This window comes from Phyllostomus discolor, chromosome 7 (genome assembly GCF_004126475.2).
Source record: "Phyllostomus discolor isolate MPI-MPIP mPhyDis1 chromosome 7, mPhyDis1.pri.v3, whole genome shotgun sequence".
Classification (NCBI taxonomy): Eukaryota; Metazoa; Chordata; class Mammalia; order Chiroptera; family Phyllostomidae; genus Phyllostomus; species Phyllostomus discolor.
This window is the reverse complement of record NC_040909.2, coordinates 2,855,044-2,868,937: the sequence shown is the minus strand read 5'-3', so window position 1 is coordinate 2,868,937 and position 13,894 is coordinate 2,855,044. Positions and strand designations below refer to the sequence as shown.

The 13,894-nt window shown below is 68.2% G+C and overlaps 1 protein-coding gene across 1 annotated transcript in view; it reads right to left on the bottom strand.

Moving 5' to 3' along the window:
* ITPR1 (inositol 1,4,5-trisphosphate receptor type 1) overlaps window positions 1-13,894 on the bottom strand; it is a 214,465-nt gene that overhangs the window by 48,107 nt on the left and 152,464 nt on the right.

Sequence of the window (13,894 nt, the reverse complement as noted above, 5' to 3'; positions counted from 1 at the left end):
GCAGGCTCCCTCTGGACCAGGCTAGGGCACCGTGTCGCGAGCGAGACTGAAGTGTGCATGTGGGAGTTCCCCGGGCGACGGAGGCAGCTCAAGCAGCGCAGCTCGGAGCTGGCGAGGAGAGCCGGGCAGGGGCAGGGGCAGGGGCAGGGGCAGGGGCAGGGGCAGGGGCAGGGGGCGCAGGCGCTCCACACCGACAGGAGCCTCCTCCCCCTTGCACGCACGCGTGGCTCTGGCCTGACTACCGGGATCGGTGTAACCGTGAGGGTGAGACACAACATGGGGAGCCGACTTCACCTACGCGAGTTGGCTCTCCACGTCTCTGTCAACACCGTGCTGCTGGGAGCTGTTTACCCCAAAACACAAGACGGCAGTTTCTGGAGGAGCGGGACACGGCGAGAGACTGTGCGCTCGCCTCTCCCGGTCGGATCTTCCTGCCAGGCGACCCACCCCCTCGGAAGGGCGGCGCTCCCCTACCGAAGGAGGCGCGCGGCTCTCGGTCCCAGAAAGACGTGCAATCTCACCAGCTTCTCGAAGCCCCTGTCCCCCCCCCCCCCCCCTCCCCACGGAGCCCCCGCGGCTCCGCTGGCCAGCAGGCAGCCGCAGTCCTTGCCGGCCCATCTTCTGGCCGTGGGCCCGAGCTCCTCTGGCAAGCGCCCGACCCCGCCCACAGAGCACCCCTTGCCCTCTGCTCCTGCTCGCGCTCCCCTCACCTCTGGGTGTGCCCAGCACGCAACCCAGGACCTGCTCCTACTCGGGCTCCCCGGCTCTGCGCCCCCCCCCCCACTCCCGAACGCCAGCACGGAAGTCACCCCCGCCCCCGTTGATTGGTCTTATCGTCCTGTGTGTCACTGCACCCTCCAGGCTCGAGTCTTCAGTGCCCTCCACCGCCCTCCTGTTCTCTTTCAGGGCCGTGACTGCTTCATCCGCCTGCCCACCCACTCACCCATCCGTCCTCCCACCCGCTTACCCATTCATCCATCCATCCATCTTCTATCCACCCACCCACCCTCTTACCCATCTACCTGTCCATCTTCCTGTCTATTATCCATCCGTCCGTCCTCCCATCCATGCATCCACCTACCATCCACTGGGCACCCGTCATGAGCTGGGCACTATGCCCATCACAGAAGGGCACACACGAAGTGGGAAACACGAGGCCCAACCAACTGTGGCAGACCCGCTGGACCACAGAGCCTCAAGGAAAATGGACAGGCCCCGGCCTGCCGCGGCCGAGGGCCCCTGCCGACCAACGGAACGGTGGGCCGTCCAGCGAAGCGAGCGCTACCCTGACCTGGGGTCTTCCGCCCCTCAGTCCTCTGCTCAGTCCAGCCAACTGCCGGGTCACGGCCGTCTGGACCCCGAGGGACGCTCTCCGGGATGTGCAGCCCCTCCCCTGGGTCGGGCCGTCAGGAGCCTCTGAGGACGCGGCAGAGGGGGAGGCGCCGACGCACGGCTGGGTGGACTCAGGCCGCTCGCCCGTGGGACCGCTGTGGCCGAGACGAGTCAGGGCGCCCGAGCCGACGGGGTGCCCTGCAGTAGCACTGACCCAGGGTCGGCAGGGAGGTGACCGAGGGTAGCAGCCAAGCTGGTGACACCCGTCTAGCCGTCGTTTCCTCCCCCGCAGCTGCTCCACTCCGACCCCAGCGGCCCCGCCCGGCCCCTGCGGTGCAGCAGGCGGGACCGCAACAACCCTCTGTCAGGGCTGGGGGGTGTGTGTGGGGGGCTCTCCCTCACGCTTCTCCCGTCTGTTTCATCGTTCACTGGTGGAGGACGCACCTCGCTGGCTGGACCGTGGACTCCCAGGGGCAGGGCCTGTGTGGGGCTCATCCTTGACCACATCACAGCCAAGTCACACGGTGCCAGGCACTGGTCCGTGTTCCCTAAATATCTGCCCCCTGAACGGGTGCACGCCAGCCCTGGGGGGATTCCAAAAGCCTTCACTCGACCCAGGCGCTGCACCTGCGGCGGCTGACGTGTAACTCAGGAACCAGGAGCCCCTGTGGTCCCTGTAACGCTCAGCCCTGCTGGAGACCGGCGTGGGTGGCCGCCAGGCCCTCCTGCTTCCGTCTCGGGAACCGCTCCTGGCCCCGACCTGCTGACCCCGGCAGTATCAGCTGCGGGGCAGGAAGGATGTCATCTTGGGACCCGGCTCCCCGCCGCCCCCCCGCCCCCGGGCCTGCTGACTGCAGGTTCTGGGCTGAGGTCGCCGACAAAACTCGCTTCTCAAACCCCAACGTGGCGCCTGCCGTGCAAACACCCCTCCGGCAGCAAGGCCGGTTTCAGATAAAGCCCTGCATTCAAAGGGGGACAAGTGGCTTGGGCGCCTGGCGGGTGCAGGACGGCCCGCGGTGCTCCCGCCGAGAACTCGGGGGGCGGGCTTCTCCCTGGGGAGGGGACATGCCCACGCACGCAGCTGGGACTCCGAGCTCGTTGGTGTCAGGGTGCCTTCACACCCCCTCCCCAGGGCAGGACTCGAGTGGCCGGCAGTTTCCAACGAGAAAAGTCTCAACGGCAAAACCAGCTCGGCTGGAAGTGTTCCAGAGGGAAAGTCCCTGCCGTTACTCACGGGGGAAGAAAACTACCTCCCCGGCCTGGAATCTGGGCCGGTTCACGCAGCTGCCTGACAGGGGTCACTGAGGGGAAGTCAGCACAACGCTGATCGCTCCAACAGGCTCCTGTCGTTAAGGGTTGCGCAACCCCCGGGCAGGGCTGGGGTGGGTTCTGGGATTTTTGGGTTTTTTTTTAAAGCCTGTCCTCACAAGAACCGTGTTCTCTTTTCTAAGAACGTGTCATTACCGCCTCCCTGCTTGCGTCTTTCCAACGGCTCTGCTCGGAGGGCCCCGGCCGCCAGCAGGGTGGCCCTCCCGGCACCACCAGCCTCGCTTCTCAGAAAGGGAGCTCCGCTTCCTGCCGAGAGGTGGCTGGGGGCCGCTGCTGCTTAAAAAAAAAAAAAAAAAAAATCCTGGCCGAGCAACTTTGACGCCCAGCCTGCCGGTGACACGCTGCCCAAGCTCCAGAACAACAGTGGGGGACAAACATCCCCTTGTTTGCGTGGGGCTCCGGTGCAGGAAGGGTGCAGGAAGCGCTGGATCCAGGGCCTCGCCCGCCCGCGGGACAGGCACCGAGGGGGACGAGCAGCGACACAAACAGCACCTTCCTGGGTCAAGGCCACGGTCGGGTCAGCCCCTGGGGCTGAGGGATGCTCCGGGGCCGGGGCTGTGCAATAGGGGAGAGTCAGGGAGGCCCGGGCGGGCGAGGGCAGGGCCGGAAACCACACCCTGGCCGAGGCTCTCCCGTGGTCCGGGAGCCACACAATGGGACTCTCCTCTCGGGGAAGGAAGAGCATCCTGCTTCCGGCGGCAGGTGCCAGGACCACGAGTGAGTAGGTGTGAGGAACAAGGACGCTGACGGATCCAGAAAGAAAGGCGGGGGGGGGGGGGGGGGGGGGGGGGTGAGCAAGAGCCCCCGAGAGACACCATGGCAACGCGCCGGCGCCACCCCCGGCCGCCCACCCAGCCAGATCCCTTGCTGACGCGTCTGAGAAGGAGCGAGCTCTCCCAGCTCCGAAGGCGAGCGCAGCGCGGAGCTCGTTAAATCCCTTCCCAGCGACTCCGACTGCAGGCAGCCGCGGAGCGAGGGCTATAAATAGAAGTTACGTAAGGGCGCTTCTTCGTAGACTGACTCCCGCGTGCGCCCGGAACACCCAGCCTGGCCCGGCTCTCCCGCAGCAGCGCTTCCCGGGCCGGTGGGCGGAGCGTCATCTCCAAGGTCAAACCGCAGGAGGCCGGCCTCCAAGCGAAGGGCGCTCAGGGCCCTGGCCGAGGGCCCAAGGTCGGGACCCTCGGGGCACAGCCCCCTCAGGTGGACAAACACACCCACTCTCTGGTCAGGACACAGGGTCGTGCGGAATCCCAGGGCCTCCTCAGCGCACCCCCGGACGACGCCAGCGTCCGTGTCCCCCAGGAGCAACGAAACGGCTCCCGGGGCCTGCTGGCGGAGGCCAGGCGGTCTGACTCCACACAGGAAGCTGACCGCCGGTTTCCAGATGTTTCCGGCACCACCAGCTGTTTTCCTCTTTCTAACGGGGAGGACACTAGGAGGCCGGTGGGCAGCGAAGGCCTCCCCACCTCGGAGACGCCTCAGGGCCTGGGCGGGCAGCTCGGAGGGGACACAGACTGGTGCTGCCGTCCCTGGGGCGTCTCCGCTGGGAGGCCGTGTCGAAGGGGTGTGCGTTGGCTGCTCCTCTCTGGAGAGGGGGCTTCGCTGCTGAGGCCGTTTCCCTGCTCCCTGGCCTCCCCCGTGGATGCCACAGAGCGCTCTGAGAAACCGTCACCATGGGAACCTTCCGGCCCAAGCACACTTCCGGAAAGGTCCCAGGTGCCGGAGAGCTCAGTGCCTTCGGCCTCTGGAAGACGTATTTGTTTTTTTTCTCTTCCAGGGCACGTGGCTTTGACTCTTGCCCATGTTGTGGGGGTTTCACATGCAAACGTCTCCTGGGGCGGGGTCTGTCCCAGTGGGTGGGGGTGGGGGGCCATGCTGCATGGCCTGAGGGGACCCAGCACCTCACCTGGCACCCCAGTTCTCTCTGCACTGGTTTTGGGGCCTCGTAGCGGCCAAACCGAAGACTTCTGGGCTGCAAGCGCCCCGAGGACGACCCCAGCACGTGACGCTGGGCTGTGGAACCCCTTTCTCACGGGGGCGGGGTGGTCAACAACAGCACAATGAGGCAGGGTCCCCGTCTTGGCCCAGGTCGCAGGCCTGGCACGGAGGAGCCCAGGCCGTGTGTCTCCACTGAGCCCACCCTCGGCTGGCGCCGCCTCCTCTCCTGAACTCCTGCAAGGGAGGCAGGCTGTGCCTGGGGGGGGGGGGGGGGGGGCGGGGAGGCGTGGATCCGGCAGCAGCCGACACAGCGTCACGGCCCCGGGAGGCAACGTTGCCCGGTAACAAATGTGGAAATCTACTCAGACAACTGTGACAACACACAGCCTCCGCTCGCCTGCAGCTGATCGCCGAGGAGTGTTAAAACACCCTGTTCTCTTCCCGCTCGGGCTTCGGCTTCGGGTGTGAAAATGAGATTAAACGGGACACTTCCTCTCGTAAACAGGAGGCGGGCGCTCGGCGCTCACGCGCTCCCCTCTCTGGAAACGGCGCGGTTCCCAGCCCAGCACCGGTGGCGACGGGAGCCTCGGAGACGGAGACGACGCGCGGCTCAGCGGGGCCTCCCTCCTGCCGGGGTCAGCGCTCACGCCGAGGGCCCCAGCGGAGGCCGAAGGGACACTCACTCGCTGTGTCAGCCTGCACTGGCGTCCACACTATGGGCCATACGTCTACTTTTAAACTTCCCTGCGTGACCGAGCAGTGACGGCTGTTTCGTGGGTCCACTGACCAGGCCTCAGACCCCCACCCGACGACGATGACGAGGGGAGAGGCTTTCTCCAGCACACACAGTCACACGGTCACATGGTGTGTGTGGGGGGGGGCAGGAGGGGGTGGCGAGGAACAGCCCTGCAGCACGACTCCCGAAGAACACCCAGGCCGCATCGCTTCCTGTCCCCCGGGCGTGTGACAGCCTCAGGAAACGGGTGGCGGCGGCGTCTGTACGGGGAGGCGGGCAGGTACGCAGAGGAGCGAGGACCTCGGGCTGCAAGGAGGAAGCAGACTGGACGCCGATGCCCGCTCCCCATGACCCTGAGCAGCCTCCCGGGCCCCGGGCAGCGCCCACCCCCGTGGGCCCCGGGCAGAGCCCACGAGACCCACAGAGACGGCGCCTCGTCCCGGCAGCGGTGCCCCCGGACTCTGTGCTCCTCACTGTTACCCACCGCCACCCGTGGTCAGTGCCGAGAGGGGAGGAGGGAAGAGGCCCTTCTAGGGTCAGGGGCTCTGCTTTCGAGCTTGCAACACATGCCTCCCCGGGGTGGGGGTGAACTGAACCCCCGCGTGTACGGAGAGTCACCTTGGAAACGGCAACCTCCGACCACTTCCCCACGTCACACCGTCACGTTCACGCGTGGGGACGCGTGCGAGGTTGCAGGGACATGGCAGCCAGAGGGTCGGGGCTCCGACTCACACAGCAGTGTTCGCTGAGCGCCCACCACGGCACAGGTGCGGGAGCGAGGGCGGGTCCTGGAAGCTATGACCCCAGTGCGCGGGAGGGCGGTGGCGTGGAGAGGGGACACCGTGGGACCGAGTAAGCATGAGGAACAACACGCATGAGGCAGCATGGTGAGCTGGGAGGTCCCCACACGTCGGGGACCGAGCTCCTGGAAAGGCCCTGCCGAGCAGGGCTCTCGACACGCCTCCATGGAAGGGGAGTCGGGGACGGCAGCGTGGACGGCCCAGGGGCAGGGGCGGGGGCCTTGAGGGGCTCTTTCAGTCATGGAGGGGGCAGGGGCAGCCAGTCTCAGCGCTCTGTTGACCCCTGGGGGCAGGGAGGGCAGCTCGGAGTCCCGTGGCCAAATCCCAGCTCCTCCCTCCCCGCGAGGAGGCCAGTGTGGACCCAGGGCTGCTCTGGGCTTGGCGCTGCACCCCGAGGGGCTGCCTGCCCGGCTCGCCGTGAATCCCAGCTGCAGGCAGATGGTCCCACTTCCCGCAGGCAGAGCGGGCCCAGGGAGAGCTCTTGGAGGGAACAAGACGACGCCGGCCTCCGGCGTGGGCGCCGGGTCTGCTGGTGAGATGTGCACACAGGAGGGCGTGCGGGGGCTGGGGCGCTGCCGGGCCAGCCTGGGGTTCTGCCGGCCGAGCGTGGCCAGGGGAGGCCGGCAAGGATCAGCCCGGAAGCCTGGAAACGGGCAGGGGCGGAGCCCGCAGCAGCACCCCTGGGGGCTGCTGATGTGAGTGGAAGCTGGAGCCGTGGGGTGGAGGCGCTCGCCCAGGGGTCTGGGAGAGACGCAGACGGACAGGCCGGAGGGCAGGCTTCTGCAGTGTAGCTGTCGTAGGCCTGACGGCCAGCGCTGCACGCAGGGGGCACCGTGCCGGCCGCCGGTCAGGCCTCTGCGGGCAGCAGAGGAAGTGACCCACCGAGAAGCAGAGGGCCCTCTCTCCCCCAACTTCCCATTTGTGGGCTGAGGGAGCCCCCATGTAGTGGGGCTCACGGTGCTGGTCACCTGGCCAGGCTTCCCTGGCCCTGTCGCTGCCCTTCCGGGGTGAGGGACGCAGGACAGACGGGAGGGCTGTGGTTCTTTGCCCCAAGGAGCTTAACACCTAGAAGCAAAGCTCCAGCAGGCACAGGGCTCGGACCTGGACTCAGCCGCGGCCGCCGGGCTCCGCCCATGCGGTGGGGGAGCGGCCTCCACGGTGCTGGAGGGAGAAGCCCGGCCGAGCTCCCACATGACTTTATTTACGACAGCAGGCGGCGGCCGGGTTTGAAAGGCCAGCCTGAGAGTGCCCAGTCCTGGACCTCCTGGCAGCAGCCGGGACCTGCGGTGGGAGGGGAGGGGAGGGGAGGGGAGGGGAGAGAGGAGGGAGGGAGGGAGGCTGGGCTGGACAGTGGCCCTGAGAGACCATGGCGAGACCACGGCTCATTCCGAGTGTCTTCTGACTGTGTGTTTCGGCTCCTCGGTCGACTCTGGAGACCGCGGCAAAGCCCCAGTTTCCTCCGAGAAGTCTCCTTCCAGCACTGACTCCGCGGGTGCACTCCGCAGGAAGTGGGGGACCCCGGCCCGACTGCAGTGGCGGCGGCCCGCTGCGGGGCGGACACAGACACAGACACAGACGCGCGCACAGCCGTGCCCTCCACCTGAACCGCCGGCCCGGCTGCTCCGGAAGGAAGCGGCATTAACACCGTTTTCCAGCTCCCCCCACAGGTAAGCCGGGGTCACATGTCCCCCTGGGCCACCGCCTCTCCTGGACGGGGCCTGTGCGGGGCTGAGCAGGGAGCAGCCACAGGTCTGCACGGACGTCCCTGCACCTACTTCCTGCCCGGCCGTGCGAAGCCAGGGGCCCACGGGACGCACGTTCTCCAGCGCCCGCTGTCCCCGCGAGGGCGGTGGCCGGCCGGCCGTGCTGTTCGGGGGAGCCTGTTCGGGGCGCACACGCCCAGCACGGTGACTGACGGGTTCTGAACGCTGAGTCGCCACCTCGAGGTCTGGACTCAGACCGATGGCCACGAAGGACCGCTGTCCGGTGACGCGCGGTTTCCCAGGGTGGAGGGAAAGGACACGGTGTGTAAGTCCACAGGGTTGTTTGGCAAAAACAAACAAGGAAGGAAAGAAAAAGGCCGGGTCCAGGAGCCCTGAAAACCCCAGCGATGTGGGTGCCCCGCCCAGACGTGGGCCGTGTACACACCCCAGGCCACGGCCAGGGCCTCCCGACCTCGGCCCCTCGGGGACCGGGCATGCGGACCATGTGTGAAAACGGCAGGGGCCGAGCACCCTCCCCACCAGGCCGGCTGGCTCACAGACCACCACACAAAAGCACGGTATCGGAAGCTGTGTTTCCGACAGAAAACAAGTGTAATAAAACGTATTCCCTCTTAACCAATAAGAACTTTATTAGTACAAATCACCACCACACGTTAACGTCTCTCCCCAACCCCGAGGCGCTTCTGTGAACCCCGGCGTCCACCATCCCGGAACCCAGCTCCAGGCCGGGAGGCCCAGGACGAGCCCTGAGGAGGGCCAGGCAGAGGCCGGGCACGTCCCTCCCCACTCTGCGGGCACCGGCGTCCTGCTGGGTGTCAGCGGGCTGTGCCCTTCGTCCCACGTGCCCCCGTCCCCCTGCGGACAACTGCACTCGTTCGGACTGGAGGAGGCTCGTTTCCCAGGTGAGAGCGCTGAGCTGCAGGCTGCCCCAGGAAGCCCAAGGTCGCCGGGCTGGCAGGGGCCGAGCCGGGATCCGAGGCAGGTGTTTCCGCCCCGGGGGCCGCCTGCCTGCTGTTCCAGGCGGACCCTCCTCCCCCCAGGGGCCGGACCCTGAGCCACCTACTCCTCAGCCCCCCGTGGGAGGTCCGAGGCCCCGGGGGTCCTGCTGGGGCAGCCACCTGCCTCCCTCCTCTTGTCACGCCGGCGGCCCCACCCCCACGCTGTCCTCTGACCGCGAGGCTGGACACATGGCTCCCACATGGACAGAAGCCCAGGTCAGAAAGCCCCACGCAGGCGTGACTCATTTCTGGCCACCCTGCCAAAACCAACACCCTCTTACGTAACCGGCTCACACACCAGCCCTTTCCTCCTCCCTCCTCCTCCTCGGGGCGATGGCCTGTCAGACTCGGGCCGGTCCCCCTCACACGCCGGCCCCCCCTTTCCAGAAAAGGGAAACCGAAGGCCTCCCCGCCCAGAGACAGGGTCAGAAGCAGCCGGGCGGCACGCCCCTGCCCCTCGCTGCTGCGGTGGCACCTTCTGGAAGGGGCGGGAGATGCCAGGCCGCACGCCGGCCCTCGGGCTGGAGTCGGGAGCCGACCTCGCAGGCTGAGCCTGTGGCCAGGGCCGCCCCGTGGAGGGATTCCCGCTCCTGGGGCCAAACCCGCGGGCTGGCTTCCGGGCAGGCGCTTCTCACGTGAGCCGAGCTGAGCCGAGCTGCGTACGTGCCGAGAAGACAGCCCGGCTGGGCGTGCCTGGAGGCCAGCCTTGGCTCGGGACGGCCGTGGGCAAGCCTGCTGACACGTCAGCGGTGCGTGTGTCTGCCACCGGAAGCAATGAGGTCAAGACGATCCGCATCTGCCCCCCCCCGACTCTCGGGGAGGCTCTGCACGGTCCTGGGCACACGTCCCCAGGCCCTGTGGTGTCCCCCAAGGCCCTGGGTCCCTCCGCAGGGAAGGGGGTACGAGGGACCGCCCTCCTGGCGCTGGGGCGACGGTGCAGGAGGAAGGGACGCAGAGCCCGGCGAGGGATCGGGACGGAGGCGCCGGCGCCAAGGGGCTCGTGGCACCCCGTGTGTGCCAAAAACGAATCCAGAAGCAGATGCTTATTTGGTGGCTCCCCCCTCGCCACCACCAAACAGCGGGCAGAGAGGAAAGAGCCCGTCTAGGGGCCAGCAGGAAGTGGGTGGCACCGGAGGGGGGAGACGCGGCAGGGGGGAGACGCAAAGGGAAGCCGCACCCCACGGCTGCCCAATGCCACCCACTCCTGGGGGACCCTCCCCTCGTTTCTGGACGCAGAGGGTCCACCGTGCAGCCTGAGCTGCTCCGAGGGCACCCGGGGGAGAAAGTGTGGGGACGACAGCTGTCCTCGGGGGGTCCCCACACTCAGAGGCCGGGGCAGGGACAGGAGGCCCCAGAGGGTCTGGGGACGCTGCCCCCAGGAGTCTGTTGCACCAGGTGGGGAGTGTCCCCGATTCGGCTTCTAGGCATTTCCAGGCTTTGGGTGACAGTGGGCGGGTGACACAGTGCCAGGGGAGGAGGAGTGCCCAGTGCGACTGTGCATCGTGGCTTCGGATCCCTGACAGCTGCGCCCTCCTTGGTCCGGGCAATGACCGTGCGGACCGAGGAGCGATGGCCCCAGCGACCTCGTCCCCGGGGCAGTGCTGCATTTTCACACGCCACCCAGCAGGGCGAGGACAGGAGCCGACACGTCTGCCAGGACGGGGCCGGACCCCAGGGAGACCGGAGCTCCCCGTGGGGAGACACGGTGCTTCCCTGCCCGCACAGGCAGCGCCTGGCGTGGGGCCTCACTGGCCCATGGCAGGCGCCCCAGCAGTTCTGAAGTGGGGTGTAGGGGAGCCGGTCTCCAAGGTGGCCCCACAATTCCCTCTTTCCCTCCGCACACACGCCCTCCCCCGACAGGAGCCACGTGGCCTCTGGGGGCTGGGAGAGGTGAGGGCTGGTATCTTCCACTTTCTGCTGCTTGAACCGTGGCCTCCTGGACCCGAGCCGTGGTGCTCCGAAGTGCCCGGACCACAGGGAGGGGCCGTGCAGGACAGCCAAGGTGGCAGCCCCTGCTTGGCTCTCCCAGGAGCCGCCCAAGAGCCACAGGCGTGCCAAGGGCCGCCCCAACCGTGTGGGCTCTGCGGCAGCACCAACGGGACCATGTGCAGCAAGGCAGCCGCTCTGCTCCTCCCGGAGCTGGGGACCCAGGGAGACAGCGCGAGGGGGAGACGCTGCAGGCAGCGGTCAAGGAGCAACAGGGCGGGCGCTGTGGCAGGTGGAGGGCGGGAGCCGTCTTCCATTACAGAACACCTGCCCCCTTCCTCAGGCCCCCCCCGCCCCCCCAAGGATGGAGTCATGGCAGGCGAGGCGTTCAAACCCTGGCTCTGCTGCTTGCCGCGTGCGTGACTGGGGCGAGCTCCTTGACCAGCGTGGGTTTCCGTCCCCTCGTCTGGGGAAACGAGGGGCCCGCCGCTGGGACGAGCGGACCGTGAAGGGGAAGCACTCACAGCTGCTGGCGGCCGTCACCAGCGTGGCTTCTAGTTTTTAACGGCCACATGGTGAGACTTTCCTGGCGGGCGGCGGTGCCAATGCTCGCACGGGGCGGACCTCCGCGGCCAGCGGCTGTGCGCACAGCAGCCCCCCCCCCCCCAGCAGACCGCCTCTGTCCTCTTCCCTCGCAGCCGCCGCCGCCCCCCCCCCATGCTGCCGGCGCCCGCCGACCCGGCGTCCCTCGGGGTCCTGTCCCTCCCCGGCCGTCTCCAGGCAGAACCGTGCCTCGCGCCACCTTCCGAGACGGCTTCTCTCACCCAGAGCTCCTGCTCCGCCCCCGCCCCCACCCCAGCGGCACCCTGCCGGGCAGAGGTGCCGTCCCTCGGCCACTTGCTGCAATTCCAGGGACGATTCTCACAACCCAGGGACGACCTGGTCAGCGGAACCAGCCCGCTGTCGCTGCTGGGCTCCAGAGTTCGTGGGGAGACCTCCGATCACCGTAGAGAGCCCCGACTCAGGGCGGCCAGGGCCCCAGCAGGCCCCGCTGGCCTCACGCTCGGCAGACGCGGGGGCAGGAGCCCAGGTCTGGCGTCCCCGGTCCCACACAAGTGGGACTGGCGGGTGGGGCGGGGGGAGGGCTCCCTGCCAGCTCCGTGTGCCGCCCTGGGGAGCTGCCGAGAGCGAGGGCCCCCCGGCAGCCCTGCTCCCGCACGGGCGACCCCCTTCCCGCCACCTGCCGCTCAGAAACAGGGATCTGGGGACACCCACCCGGCCACAGGCCCGGCTCCCTCCCTGGGGCTGTGGCACGCCAGGGGAGCAGGAGGAAGGGACCTGGTGCCGAGGCCCAGCCGTTCGGAACCTGTGCCCCCACGGGTCGCGGCCTCCTGCAGCCTTCGCCCGACAAGCACCGACGCCCCGGCGGGTCACCAACAACGCTGAACCGGCCGCTCTAAAGCAAGACGGAACCTTGAACACTGCCCCGCCCCGCCCCTGCCCCAGAGCTTCGGGGAGTCTGTCCTCGGCTGGCCTTGGGCGACCCGGGCCCGCGTCGGCCTCTCCCGAGAAAGGCGAGCGTGGAGCCAAGGGGACCTCAGCCACCTCGAGCCGGAACACATTTCCTGGAACCTCGGGTCTCTGACGACACGACGGGCGAGGGCCACACTCTCCCCTCCAGCCCTCCAGGCCACAGATGGGGGCGGCGGGGGGGCGGGGAGAGCACCCCCAGCGCCGGGTCCGTGTCCCGGCAGGGTGCCTGGGCCCTGAGCCAAGGCCCAGCCGCCCCCGGGCAGCCCGGCGCCCTGGAGAGGAGACAGTGCCCCCCCCCCCCCCCCCCGGGAGGCCGGGCTGCTGGAGCTCAGCCGCGGCATCTCATCTGCAGTCTGCGCACATGAGTAATGGCTGTGTGAAAACATGAAACTAATATTCGTAATTACTTTACAAGATAAAGAACTTGAGGGAAAAACAGCTTCTGTGCGTCTTGCCACCCCCGTCGGGGTGCGCTGGGAACGACACGGCACCACGCCAGCAGCCGCAGCCTGGGTGCTGCCAGCCCTCGGCACGCCGCCTGACGCCGCAACTCCTGAGTCTCCACGCGCTCGTCACCCCACTCTCCCCGGCCCGGGGAGCCTACGGGGGCCTCCGGCCAGCCCCGCCTGCCCATCAGCAGCCCCAGCACGGGCCTCAGGCAGGGCGTGCTGGGGTCTCCACCCACCAGACCCTGTCCCTGCCCCGCCCCCCCCCCACCCCCCCAGACCCTGCTGGGTTCTGGTCTCTTTTCCTGCCTGTTTTTTTCCACTGAGGTGTGACTTCGGCACAGTGGCCAGGGTGTGACGCACGCCAGTGTGACTGCGTGGCCCACACACCCCGGCCAGGATGCAGAGTGTCCCCCGCACCCCTCCCAGCCCACGTGCCCTCCGCAGCGAGGACCAGCTCCTCCACGGGCCGGTCCTGAGTCCGGGCTCTCGCCAGTTCGCCTCTGAGCTACTGCCAGTCACCTTTCCGACGACGGACTGCCGGCTCCGGGCGCCTGCCCTCCTCCGCTCACCTGTCCCTCGCGGGCAGATGCACAGGCACGGCCCCGAGGCCCCTCGGGCAGCTGCCCTGCGCTGCACACAGACCCCGGGCCACCCCGGTCCCTCCTGCCCCCTCTGCCGTCCCGCCCACGGGGACGGCCAGTATCTGCCCCCGGGCCGCCCTCCTCTCGAGCCACGTGACTGGGACCCCATGGCCCCGCCCTGCCCCGCCTCCAGACCTGCCCCCCACCTTCCAGGCCCATCTTGTGCAAACACCTCCCACCCACTGGCTCCCGCACAGACGCTGCCACCGCCTCCCCGACACGGCACCCGCGTGCCCACGTGCATTCCTGTCGCCGCCGAGATCTGCAGCTCCCTGATCACCAAGCTTCTGAGATCTCTCCAGTCAGTCACCCTCGGAAACCCACGGGCGGGGGGGGGTGGGAGCGCGTAACTCGGGGTTCCCAGCTCCCAGTCCGGCCGACAGCAGATGCAGGGAACAGAGCCGTCACTCACTCTCAGCACCGTTTCCTTGAAGACGTGGGAGCTAAAGGCTAAAGGAAGCGGGGGGGGGGGGCGCACACGTAACGTG